Consider the following 13,109-nt stretch of genomic DNA (forward strand, 5'->3'; position numbering starts at 1 on the left):
TGCCTTAAACTGTTTTAAATGTATGGTGTGTACACTTTAATCATAAACTCTCTTACCTGAGAGTAAGACCCACTGTAAACAGGATTTACTTCTGAGTGGACATGGTTATCATTGTGCTGCAACTGCCTTGTTTTGTTTGTTTCTAATAAAGTAATAAGTTTAATATTGGCAAACGGACTGCAATGCATTGAAAAACTGAAATAGGTTAAATGATGAAAAGTGTCAAAGTGGTATATAACTTCTCTTTCAGGTCTCTCGTTACTCAGCGTAATGTCTGAAAGACCTTGGCCTTTGGCAGAAAACGCACCTGAGCATACGGTAGTAACCAACATCACCGTGGTTGTTCCTGACCACAATTCTTTAGTTGGGGGACCAGCCATAGTTAATGCTCACCCAATAAAGCATCCCTTTGTCATTATTCCAAAGGGCACAGATCAATGGCAGGTGGGTATTTGTACTAAATGGATATAGTTAATTACATCTGATCAAAACCCCACATTGCCCACTGGAAATACTGTATACTCCTTTCATTTGTGGCAAGGGCCTGGAACTTCTTGGAAACTTCCATTCCCAGAGCTTATTTATTTACTTAAGATGTGAGGAGGAAGAAGATGAAAGTGTAACAAGATCTGACAGAAGCCAAGGCTTACTGTTTGTCCATGTTATTTGTGATGCTCTATTACGTTTTAGAGGGGCACATGGGACTCATCAACCCAGGAAGGTAGCCCATCTAGGAGAAGGAAAAGTCTGAAGGAAAAGGGCCTTCTCGGTAGTGGCACCCACCCTGTGGAACACCCTCCCATCAGATGTCAAGGAAATAAGCAACTATCTGGCTTTTAGAAGACATCTGAAGGCAGCCCTGTTAAGGGAAGTTTTTAATGTTTGATGTTTTATCGTGTTTTTAATATTCTGTTGGGAGTTGACCCAGAGTGGCTGGGAAACCCAGCCAGATGGGTGGGGTATAAATAATAATAATAATAATAATAATAATAATAATCCCAAATCTCCACTGCCTTGCGGCTATATTCATGGAAAGGCTTCGGGAGCAAACTCTGAGGAACAGTGCTTTCCCCCTGGGGGTACTCAAGGGTACACAGTACCAGCACCTTTGTTTTCTAGAAGAAAAGCACTTCTGAGGAACAATCAATACCTGCTACCTTGTGGAGTATCTTTGGGAGAAGAAAGGGTTAAGGAGTAAACCCCACACAAATCTGGAGTTCCTAAGGCAACCGCCTAAGGATGGCACCTTGTATGCTTCCTTCTGGCAACTCCTGTAGCCAGGCTAGTGCTAAATGTATTGTTCTGCTTTCCTTTGGGCCGAGAGGCCTTGTCATCTGGGCAGCCTAGGACCTCCATACACACTGCCCAGGTTTGCGCCCCAGGGAGGTCACTTCAGTGATGCTAACACAGCAAAAACGGCATGGGAGGCAGTAGGTATTATGTCTTATTATGATATTATTATTATTGATTGTTTGTAAGATGCTCTGAGATTCATTTGAATGAAAAACAGAATAGAAATACAATAAATCAATTTATGGTCAAATTATCTTTCAAGAGGAACGCTCAATGCAGGGCTGGCCCCACCATTGTTGTTGTTGTTTAGCCGTGTCCTCGTGTCTGACTCTTCGTGACCCCATGGACCAGAGCACACCAGGCACTCCTGTCTTCCACTGCCTCCCGCAGTTTGGTCAAACTCATGCTGGTAACTTCGAGAACACTGTCCAACCATCTCATCCTCTGGCCCTACCATTAGATGGAGTGAATTGGCTGCCTCAGGTAGCAGATACTGAGGGGCAGGGAGTGGACAGAGCAATGTGTGCCACATGGCCTGCCCTGCACCAGGGCCAACCCAAGTCATTTTCCTGCTTGAGGCAAAGGACAAGATGGCTCTCCCTTCCCCAGTTTCAAATTTGGAAGCATACCAGACTGGCAGTCAAATACAACCTATAAGCCAGAAATGGAGAACCTTTTTCATCCCAAGGGCAACCTTCCAGAACCTCTCACGGGCAACTTTCCAGTGGATGCACATCAGTGGTGGGTGTGGATTAAAGTGATCATTGTTACTATGCGATTTTCTTCATGAATTAACCCATTTATTTGAGGGGGGAAATTGTGATTAGTGGTTTATTTGCTAACTGATTCTTCTTCAACTAGTAATGTACGATGATCCGTTTGTATTTTTCATTGATTTTTTTTCCTCATTCAGAAACCGCAAGCTGATTCCTCTACATGTGTTGACGAGTTGACAAACTCGACAGGTGTTTATTTGTTAGTTCATTTTAAAAATGGACTTGTCGCTTAAGGATGAATTTGTAAAGTAGCAGTGGAGGAAAACAGTTGCAGTTTACCCTTGCTGCGGCTGTTGCTTTGTGTTATATATTTATTTTTCCCTGACATCTTTTATCATGCACCAGCGAGCAATTGTGCTTTCCTGTATTTTGCATTATCATATCATTACCCATTGTCGAACTCCTCTCTCCTTGCTCGTTTTACTTTACAATTATTCCTTCCACCTAGCAGGGGGATCTGGGCAGTCAGTCAAATAAAACAACAGCGATTTCGCCAGGAAACAATAGTAAGGCAACAAAATGCACTGATTGCATAGGCACATCAGTTTGAAAAGAGGCACGGAACGCTCTGCTCTATAATCTGCCAATTGCTACCTGTCAGAGCACAATTAGCTGCAGAAAATAAGCTGGGAATGTGGGGTGGTAAGCCAAACTTGGGATGGTGTTTGTGTCTGTCTCTTATTAATTTTTATGGTGGAACTAGCACTGAGCTCAAGTAGAAAAGAACCTTGATGTACTGGTATATGCTGTTATGGTGCAGCTCCTGACTGTGTATCATCCTTTCATTACCTGCGCAGTGTCTCCCTAGACCCCCGAAAGCTTTCATGTTGAAGCATGGGCTTGCTGACTTCAACACTGCTTGACATTAGGTGGGCAATATCACCGTGGTTCTTTAGATGCCTTCCAAAATTTTTCTATTTCGGTAGTCCCATCCAGACACGTGATTTGGTTATGCATCTGTTCTTAAATCTGTTTCAGATGTTTAGATGTTTTCAGCAAATTTTGTATTTATTTTATTTGGAATTGTATTTCTGATTACAGATGCGTTCACCATCCTGGGCCCCTTTGGGAGGAAAAGGGTGGGAGATAAATTTAATAGATACAGGAAGGGAGGGAGGGAGGGAGGGAGGGAGGAAGGAAGGAAGGAAGGAAGGAAGGAAGGAAAGAAATTCCTCCAGCAAGGGTCAGCTACTGCGCACTGGGTATAAGAATGCAAGAATGAAATAAAACCTAATTTGACTACATCTAGTTTGGAGTTTACCCCGCAATGGGGTGAGCTTCCGTTGCTCGGTCCCAGCTCCTGCCCACCTAGCAGTTTGAAAGCACATCAAAGTGCAAGTAGATAAATAGGTACCGTTCCGGCGGGAAGGTAAACGGCATTTTCGTGCGCTGCTCTGGTTCACCAGAAGCGGCTTAGTCATGCTGGCCACATGACCCAGAAAAACTGTCTGCAGACAAACGTTGGCTCCCTCGGCCTGTAAAGCGAGATGAGTGCCACAACCCCAGAGTCGTCCGCAACTGGACCTAACGGTCAGGGTTACCTGTACCTTAACCTTTAGTTTGGAGTTTGCAGGTGTTTGTGGATGGTAATCATAGAAAAAAGTGCAAGAAGCCTCAAAGCTTATATGCATTGCCTACCACTTGACCTTTTCCCCCATCACTAGTGCTGGATTTACGTATAAGCTAAACAAGCTATAGCTCAGGGCCCCACTCTTGTGGGGGGCCCCAAAAAATTTAAAAGGGAAAAAACCTGGATGTACATTTCCAAAATATAAGATTAAAAAAACAAATAGTGTTTTGTGTTGTGTAGGCTCCTATGATGTAAGTAATGGGCCTCGTCTGCCCATTACTTAGCCTACTCCCTAAAATATCACAGGTTTGCTCATTTCTGTATATAGGGTGCCTACATTCTTCATGGACTGGTTGCAGGGCAACATGTGCAAATGGCTTTAGATACCTATTAGGTCCATAAATCACCACAAGCTCCTCTTACAGGTGGTTACCAAGCAGCATACAAAAATCAGAAGCCCAACTCACTATGTTTCCCTGAGGACCGGAAGCACAGATGGCAACCCATCACTCCCTCCAGGACAGGCCCACCAATTCTTGCTTTGCTTGATGCAATATTCCTCAAATCAAAGGGGCTGTAAACGGCACCCTTACCTATCACCCCCCCCCTTTTTGTTGGTCATCCCCCTCCCCTTCTTCACGTTCTGCAACATAAAAAATAGTGACAATTTGTTGTTGACAAAGGACAGCTGGACATACAAAGGGCCCCATTACCTTCAGTAGCTTAGGGCCTCATCAAACCTAAATCCGGCCCTGCCCACCAGGCATCAGAAGTGCAGCCTCCATGTTGCTGCAGATGAAGGCACTGACAGACATATTACCTGACCATATACACACATTTAAAATAATGTAAAACATCTCTTGGGTTGCACCGGTTGCTGATGCTTCCAAAAAGGCAGTAAAGGACCTGTTTGTGCATGCATGGATAGTGGTGGTATAGAGTAGACGAGGACTTCCTCAACCTCGGCCCTCCAGATGTTTTCAGACTACAATTCCCATCATCCCTGACCACTGGTCCTGCTAGCTAGGGAGTATGGGAGTTGTAGGCCAAAAACATCTGGAGGGCCAAGGTTGAGGAAGCCTGGAGTAGACTGTACAAATCAAATCAAATCAAATCAAATCAAATTTTATTAAACGGTCACAGACCAGATTAACTCGTACAATTGGTAGAGCAGAGAAGAAAGTATGGGCTCCAGGCTTTAGGTCATATAATGACAGGGAACTTGTGGCCCTCCTGTTGTTGGATCCAGCATCCCACGGCCCTGACCACTGGCTATGCTATCTGCAGCTAAGAGTTGGCATCCCAAAAACATATTGAGGGGTTCTCTATCCCTGATACAATAGATCTCATTCCCAGAATCTCACCACACCTTTTTTTTTTAAAACAGAAGATGCATCTCAGTGGTGCTTTCTTACAGAGGCACTAATGGGCATAGCCCCCTTGGTCACAGTGGGCGAGTTCATATGAATGCCTCTCAACAGTCTACAAATTAGGGCTCAGTATAACTCAGCTCTTGAGGCAGAGAAGACATAAGTGACAGCTGCTGAACTGCTAGCTTCACATCCATCTCAGTTTTGCTGAACAGGGTAAAATAAGAAAAATGCTACAAGCTGGAAATAGTAGTCTGTGTATTATTATTTTTATACTCACACTTAGTTTTCTGAATTTCTAACCTGTCCAGTTAATGACGACTGCATTACCCAAGTTGGATTTTGAAGTCACAAGTCTTTACACAATTCCCATCCTTGTGAGAGATGATAAGGGGAGTTCGGCTTCTCAGACCATCTTTGTCCAGATTGTTGATGTCAATGAACCACCTGTCTTCACTGGGCTTCTCACTCAGCCTAGCCAAGGTATGAAGCAACTACATTTTGATGGCATGATCAATGGCTGGTTTCAAAAGGTTCACACTCTCTGTTACTTCCGGGTTGCCACGGAGCACAACTCGAACACGCTTAACATGAAGCATATTCAACCCGAGGTATGACTGTATTATGTTATTGGAGTTCTGAATTGGCTTTCTCTTCCTGAGTATAGTAGTAGAGGGGAGGCCCAAGTCATGGGGTTGCTACAGAGAAGTAATCATAGCTCCACCTCAGGCAATGGTGTGTTTTGCATTGGCCCTGCCTTTCCTTTGTTCCAGGAAGAACTCCCCTGGAACCCTTTGGCAAATCTGTCCATGGAAGGCAGACTCAGGGTCCAACCTTTGCTCCTAGGATGCCTTCTATCCATGTAGAATATCCCAAGCAGGGGTAAGAAACACTGTGTCCTCCAGATGTAACTGGACTCCAAATCCCATCAACCCTAGCTAGCATGGCCAATTCTGTTTTGATTGTTTCAGGATTTTAACATTGCCCAAGAGACAGTGTGAGGGGCAGAAATCGAAATAAATAAGCCCATAGGTGGGAATTAAAGCTGCCAGATGATTAGATAATAATAACAAATGAATGATTCATCAACAATATTTATTTGCAGCTCCTGAAATTTATATCACAGAGGGTACCCTGCAAAACACTGGAATTTTTAGAGTCACTGCCAGAGATCCTGAGGGAGCCCCTCTGAAGGTAATTCTCAATGACTCTTAGACTTCTATAGCTTAATCTACGGAAATAAGGTGGGGGTCTCAAATTACTCCCCCCCCATGTTCTTTAAATTGAATATAGGGGGAATGGACAAGGTTTGTTTGTCGTGTGTGACACAGACACAGAACTCTTGGCAATGTAGCACAGTGCTTAAGAATGTTGGTCTGGGACTGGGAAGACAACTCAACCATGGTCTTGGGCCAGTTGCTCTCCCTCTCTCCTTCTAACCTCCTTCACGGGATCAGTCGTACGCACTGACTTGAGCTTCTTTGAGGAGAGGTGGGTTATACACGTCTTAAATAAATAAATCCCACAGGCGCGTCAAAATTGCAGACATGAACAGCAGTGATGCATATGGTGGGTTGGAGACCATGCCCTCCTGACACGGGTGTCACAGCTCCTTAGCTGGTTGGGACTGGGGCACTGTGGGGCAGGGTAGCAGCGAGGCACACAGGGTGCTGTTGTGCCCAGGTCCTGCTCACAGGTGTCCAGGGCTGTCTGTAGCATATGTGGCGCTGGGGTGCAAAAAAACTGCCCAGCACCTCCATCGGGGGGGGGGGGGGCAGGCAAAACTTGTTGAGCTTTTGGGGGGAGGATTCAGAGTTGTTGAGCTTTTTTTGGTGGGGACACACAACTCTCTCCCATGCCGCTGCAGGTGGAGACCAATCCCCACAGAAGCTTGCTCATTTGAGCAGCGTGTGTGCGCTGGGCAGGCCTCTCGACGGCCTGCCAATCCCAGATGTGCAGGAGGGCACAGCCGGCCAGCTGCCTCAGCGCCCGCAGCAGAAACTCCTGCAGCGCTCAGATGGGCTCTGCTCCACTCGGCAGCGGCTGTCAAGTGGCTTGGCTCTTCAATCCCTGGACTCCAAATCTTGGCCCCAGACTCTGGGCCTGGCACCCATGAGAGCCCAGCGCCCGGGTGCCCCACACCCCTAGTGCCTATGGGTAAGCCAGCCCTGCACGTGTCCCAAGGGCATTGCAGGCCCACCAGGCATGAAGAAACGTAATTCCATTTTTTAAAAAAAGTTGCTTGTGTTTCTTGCTGCTCCTTAGGCTAACGCTCCCACAGAGAGAGAGGGAGAGACAGGGCTGAGCAACATACTGCAATAATTGGGTGGTTTAAAGTGCAGAATGGAACTGGCGGGCCGGGGGAAAGAGAAGACAGCCTGCCCTGGCTCCTGACCTGAGATTTCGCCCCTTCCGCCACATTCTCCAAAAGAAGAATTTTAGGTTCTCCCCTAAAATTTTGGGCCACATATTGTGCCTTGGCAGCCCTGCATTTTGGGTTCTACTTTACTAGGAGATTCATTTCAAAAATAAAATAAAATAATTAGTCATCTCCACAAGGAGTAATTATATAGCAAGGAACGATACTTTAGCGATACCTGTAATTAAGGAAGAGTTTGGATTTTAATTATAAACTGCCATCTTCCGTGGTTGATAATTCAGCTATGAAACAAACTTAAAACACAAGCAAGGCATTTTTCAAGGTATGGAACAGGCCATCAGCTTTATTTATGATTATAGCTTGTTCCCTTGGTTGTTTTCTTTTTAAAAAACAAAAAACCTTTGGGGAAATTCATGCTAAGTTTTTCAAATGCTAGGCTAGAATATATATATTATTAAAGAATGTATGTAATGTATTTTTAAGAATACATTATTCAAAACTGGATGTTCCGCTAATGAGCACGACTCCCTCAGGTCTACTTTTGCTCTTGTTTTATGACATTATAGCACCAGTGGGAATAGTACAACTCCAGCCCAGATTAAATGTTGTTACCTTCTTCAATGCAAAAAATAAAAATAAAGATATCCAGCCTCAGGTCATAGACCCATTCCCCTTGAACAAGTGGATCCCACATGATAGATCAGTCCTCGTGAAGTGGAATTTAGCATTGTCTTTGGGCAGCTGTGTTTTATTTCAGTGGTGTTGTTACTAGGAATGTCCATTTTGTTTTCTCCCAGTTTCTCATTTTTCAGTTCTTCACATTTCCACCTCAGTTTGAGAGCTATGTCAAGAAACAGAAATTTATTTTAAAACAAACAAACAATTTTAACAAGTGGGACCGGCAGCAAAAGGTTGCAGAGAAGGGTTCCTGTTCAATGTGCCAGCCAAACAGCCATGTGCTTTCAGAGGGTGCACCATTAGAGGGTTTCCCAATTCTGTTTTTCAGTTCTGGCTTCTGGGGTTTGTTTCATTTTGTTTACTTGCCCACCTCAAGAGTTGTTTGCATTTCTGCAAACATCCCCAAGTATGTTGATACCTCCTGCTCGTTTCTCAGTGGCTCCATTTTGTGCTTGCTACTGGTGTAATTATCCAGTATAGCTAGTTGCATACTGTATATCAGAAGCACAGGCACCCTGTGGATTTGGGAGAGTTAAAATGTGCTGTTAAAGTGTGGATTTGTGGAGAAGGTGGCTTTTCCGAAGGATGCTGAAAAACAGAGGGTACAAGAGCACGTTTTCCAAATGTAGGACAGTGTCAGGCTTCAAGGACTCAGCTTCCTCTGCCCCTTTGGCCGTAGAAAGCAGGACAAAGCAAAAAGAGTCGCTTACCATTTAAAGAGTCTTTAATGATCACAGCAAAAGAACAAAGCAGCCATTCTCGGAATGGCGGTGTTCCCAGTTAAGGTTTCCACCCACTTCCCCCCTAGTCACTTCAGCGCCTTGCAACCTGATCTCGCAACCACCTTGCTTTCTGGGCTGCCACCTTATCTGCTCGTCGTGACCTTGGACTGGGCAGATGTAGACTTTCAAGCAAGAAAGAGAGTCAGTTAACTCTCTCTCCCAGTTCTTCTTCTCCTAGCTGTTCACTCCTCAGTTCATCCCAACTTTTGTCTTCAGAACTATGCCCCTCTGCAAACCACTGTTCCAAATCTATATTGTCTCACTGCTCCTGGGAAGATTCAGGATCCTGGTCAGCGGGAGGGGGAGGGGGAGGCTCCCACAATTCTTCATCAGAGCAGTACTCCTCAGCCTGGTTTCTAACAAATGGTGATAAACCACACACACTGGCTTTGCCCAGCTCGAATAACAGGTATGGAGACATAGAAAGAATAGGAAAGTACTAGCCAGTGTTGTTTCCTGGTCTTGCTGCAACCATTTCTCCTGAACATTCATACCCTCCTTAAGACTCGATCCCGGAAATTACTACAGCAGAACAAAGGTGGTGGTGGTGAGTTGTAAACCATGTCTTTGGGTTTTAAAGGCAAACTGGCCACCAGGCGGCAGACTAGTTCACAATGCTGCTGACCACAGCAGAAATGCCTTAGCTAATTTTTCTGTGGAGTTTCCATTTTCAGAGATGGAGCTGTGCGCCTTTAGTGCCTCAAATGTCAATGGCCTACTAATCCACTTTAAGAAGTATGTGCACATTATTATTTTTGTTTATGTCCCTGGATGACCTTATCAAATCCCACAGTGCTGAGATAAAGCACTGGTTGTATTCAGCCAAGCCCCACACAGAGTAGACCCATTGAAACCAATGTATTTCAGTGGTTCTACTTTAGGGAAAAGACTTGTGTTGACATTTAAGCACTTTCTGCCCAGGCCCTGTTTCCAATGGCCAAATCCCAGCTATGACCGGGAAATTCCAGGCATATGGCAAGATTAGGTGGTAATACTGTATCTAAAACATAATCCAGATATTTTTTAAAAAAACATAAAACATAATCCAGATTTTTTTTTTTTATTAAATCAGGGCCGGATTTAGGTTTGATGAGGCCCTAAGCTGCTGAAAGAAATGGGGACCTTTGTATGTCCAGCTGTCCTTTGTCAACAACAAATTGTCGCTCTTTTTTGTGTTGAATATATGCTATATGGTAATTTATGGCCCTAATACGTATCTAAAGCCATTTGCACATAACAAAATATGTATTTTATCAAAGTAATTGTTGAACTGAAATACAATTAATAAGAAGTATATTAATAGTGACATTTGGGGGGGCCAAGAAAGTGGAGCCCTAAGCTATAGCTTGTTTAGCTTATACGTAAAACTGGCACTGGGCAGGCTGCTAGTTCAAAACTATCATCACTCCCCCTGCCTTATTCCTTTCTGAAACTTTAAGGGTTACTTAGAAAGCTTGACTAAAGGCACTGGAGAACAAAAGTTCCCAGATAATTCTTAGTTGGGCAGAGTCCTGGGGCAGGTTTCTTCATTGTACATACATTGCCTAGTTGCCAAATTCATCTTTTGTTTTCAGACTTTGTGGCCAGGGCCGCCTCTACCTGGGGGTTCAAGGGGTGTGGGACACCCGGGTGTCGAGCTCTGAAGAGCGCCAGGCTGAGTATCTGGGGAGGAGAGTTGTAGTCCAGGGAGAGCGGAGCCCATCCAAGTGCCATGGGCTCTTCTGCTGTGGGCTCTGTGTCTGGGGCCAGCGAGGTGATGACGAGGCAGCTGGCCAGCTCCGCTCTGCGTGTGTGCCTGGCAGCCTTGGATTAGTCTAGGGCTATTGAGGGGGCTGCCCACCCAGTACACGTTGTTCCCCCCCAGGCACCTGGCTTTGCTCAGTTGCTGCTTCCTCGTGCTCTGCACTGCTGCGAGGCTCTGAGGCAGGCGGCCCTGTGGGAAAAGGGAGGTGGGTGACGATGAGGGGGAAATGGAGCATGAGGAGGAGGAAGACACCACTGCCACGGAGGAGGAGGAGGAAGAAAAGAGGCACCCCTTTTCTTCCTCCTCTACCCGGGTTGCAGGTTTGCAGCCCCAGAGCGCCTGGAGAGCCCCCCCCTGCCCTTGCAGGGTCGCCTTGTTGGGATTTTCCATTCCACCTTTAGTGGCAGGCTGGGATTGTTACTTGTCACATGTCTGTTTACATTCCAGCACAGTTTGCTGGCACAAGCTGAACTTCCGCTGTGTTGTTTTTCTTTTGCTTTGACTCTCTCTCCAAGGAGACGGCAAGGAGAGACGACATGTTTCTTTGTCTTGATTTATGTTTAATAAATCTGTAGTTCATAGTACAGTGGTACCTCGGGTTAAGAACTTAATTTGTTCTGGAGGTCCGTTCTTAACCTGAAACTGTTCTTAACCTGAAGCACCACTTTAGCTAATGGGGCCTCCCGCTGCCGCCGCGCCGCCGGAGCACAATTTCTGTTCTCATCCTGAAGCCAAGTTCTTAACCCAAGGTACTATTTCTAGGTTAGCGCAGTCTGTAACCTGAAGCGTCTGTAACTCAAGGTACCACTGTATTAATATTATTGAGTACAATGCTAGCAATTCTGTCCTGCTTTCTAATGTTGCTTTCACACTGAAGTACCTGTTGTGTTATGGAACTGTGGCTTTTTGGTGACATCCTGGGGTGTCACACTGAAACTCATTTGTACCAGTGACCATGGTGTGACACAACAACAAATGTCATTGGGTGGTGCTGCTAACCCCCTGCCCTTCTGTTCCCTCATGATTCTCCCATGAAAATAGCTGGAAAGAAATGTATACTGCCACACCGTGCAAAAATCCACCACTTAAGTCCTGTGATTTTCTGGGTTAATAGAGTTGCAAAAAGATTTTTTTCCCCGGAACAAATTATTATTATTTATTTATTTTTAAATAATATTTATTACTTTTAAAACTTACAAAAAAGAAAGAAAAGAAAAAAGAAAAAAAGAAAAAAAAACAAGAAAGGGAAAAAACAATACAATACAATATATAAACAATACAAAACACACCATTGTCACATTGACCTAAACAAAACAAAACAAAAACAATTTAAAAACATACATGATACCGTTTCAGTACTCTATCTTTCATACCCTTGTTTCATCGACCTCCTCTCACCTCCCTTTTTGTATTCCACTTCTATTAATTGTTACAGCCATTCCTTTCCATTTTTCTCTATTTTCTGTCATATAAATATCTTAACTTATTTTTACCCTTATTTTCCATTAATACTATAATGCTTATTTATGCTTAACTCCTTATAACATTTCTACTAAAGCCATAGGATTTCATTCCAACATTTTTCTAACACTCAGTAATTTTACAATATTTCTAAAAATAAACTTTAAACTTTTTCCAATCTTCTTCCACCATCTCTTCTCCCTGGTCTCGGATACTGCCAGTCATTTGTCAATTCCATATAGTCCATCAACCTGGTGATCTTCTGTCCGAGGCTCTTAACTCTTTTCCAAGTCCCTTCTGCAGGTCTGCTTCATATTTGTACATGCACTTTACTTTATCTTCTACTGATCTTGTTCTTATTTTCCTTCCTTTGATACTGAAGAGCAGATCTTGGGGAAGCTCCAACCTAGCAATGCTTTTATTCCTTCTCGACAGGTCAACCAAATCTCCATGGTTAAATCTAAAATCCATAAGGTATTTCAGGGCATGTTTCAAAATTCCTCCAAATCTAAAGGCCCCCACAGCTCTAATCTCCTCACGACCCAAGTCCAAATCCCCAAAGTCAGTAAATCCCTGCATGAAGGGATCTATCCAACTTTCCTTCTCCAGTCCAGGCAGGGCTCCGATCCTCAAAATCTGACTTTTTCTAAATTCAATCATAAAAGGCCTCAACTTATAGTCCTCAATTTGCCTCTGTAAGGCTGGGGCTCCCACTTGTATTACTTTAGGTTCAACAACAGCAACTTTCTCCTTCGCCTTCTCGACAATTTGCCCTGTCAAAGTAGATTCCTGTATCAGATCCTGAAAAAATTCTGTATTGATGCTCACTTTTTGTCCCAAATTAGTCACTTTTTGTCCCAAGTTAGTTACTTTTTGTCCCAAGTTATCAATTTTAGTAGTCATAACATCTGTCTTCTTGTGGAGTTGTTCCAACGAGTAACTTATCTTGCATAATGCAATCACTAAAGCTTCTTCTGTCGACATTCTCAAATAGTCCAAGGTCAGTCCCTGATTCTCACAGTCTCTTATCTTGCAGCTGGTTCCCCCAGCTCAGC

General features: G+C 44.2%; 1 protein-coding gene across 1 annotated transcript in view; it reads left to right on the forward strand.

Annotated features, from left to right (window-relative positions):
• The first annotated feature begins 5,346 nt into the window (after positions 1–5,346).
• Positions 5,347–13,109, forward strand: part of LOC309336805 (cadherin-related family member 3-like) — a 46,774-nt gene continuing 39,011 nt past the window's right edge. The window contains exons 1-2 of the mRNA XM_081853158.1: positions 5,347–5,492; positions 6,115–6,203. The gene's annotated coding sequence lies outside the window, so the exon portion shown is untranslated. The remainder of the gene's footprint in view (positions 5,493–6,114; positions 6,204–13,109) is intronic.

Source organism: Podarcis erhardii (genome assembly GCF_964252035.2).
Source record: "Podarcis erhardii genome assembly, chromosome: 2".
Taxonomy (NCBI): Eukaryota; Metazoa; Chordata; class Lepidosauria; order Squamata; family Lacertidae; genus Podarcis; species Podarcis erhardii.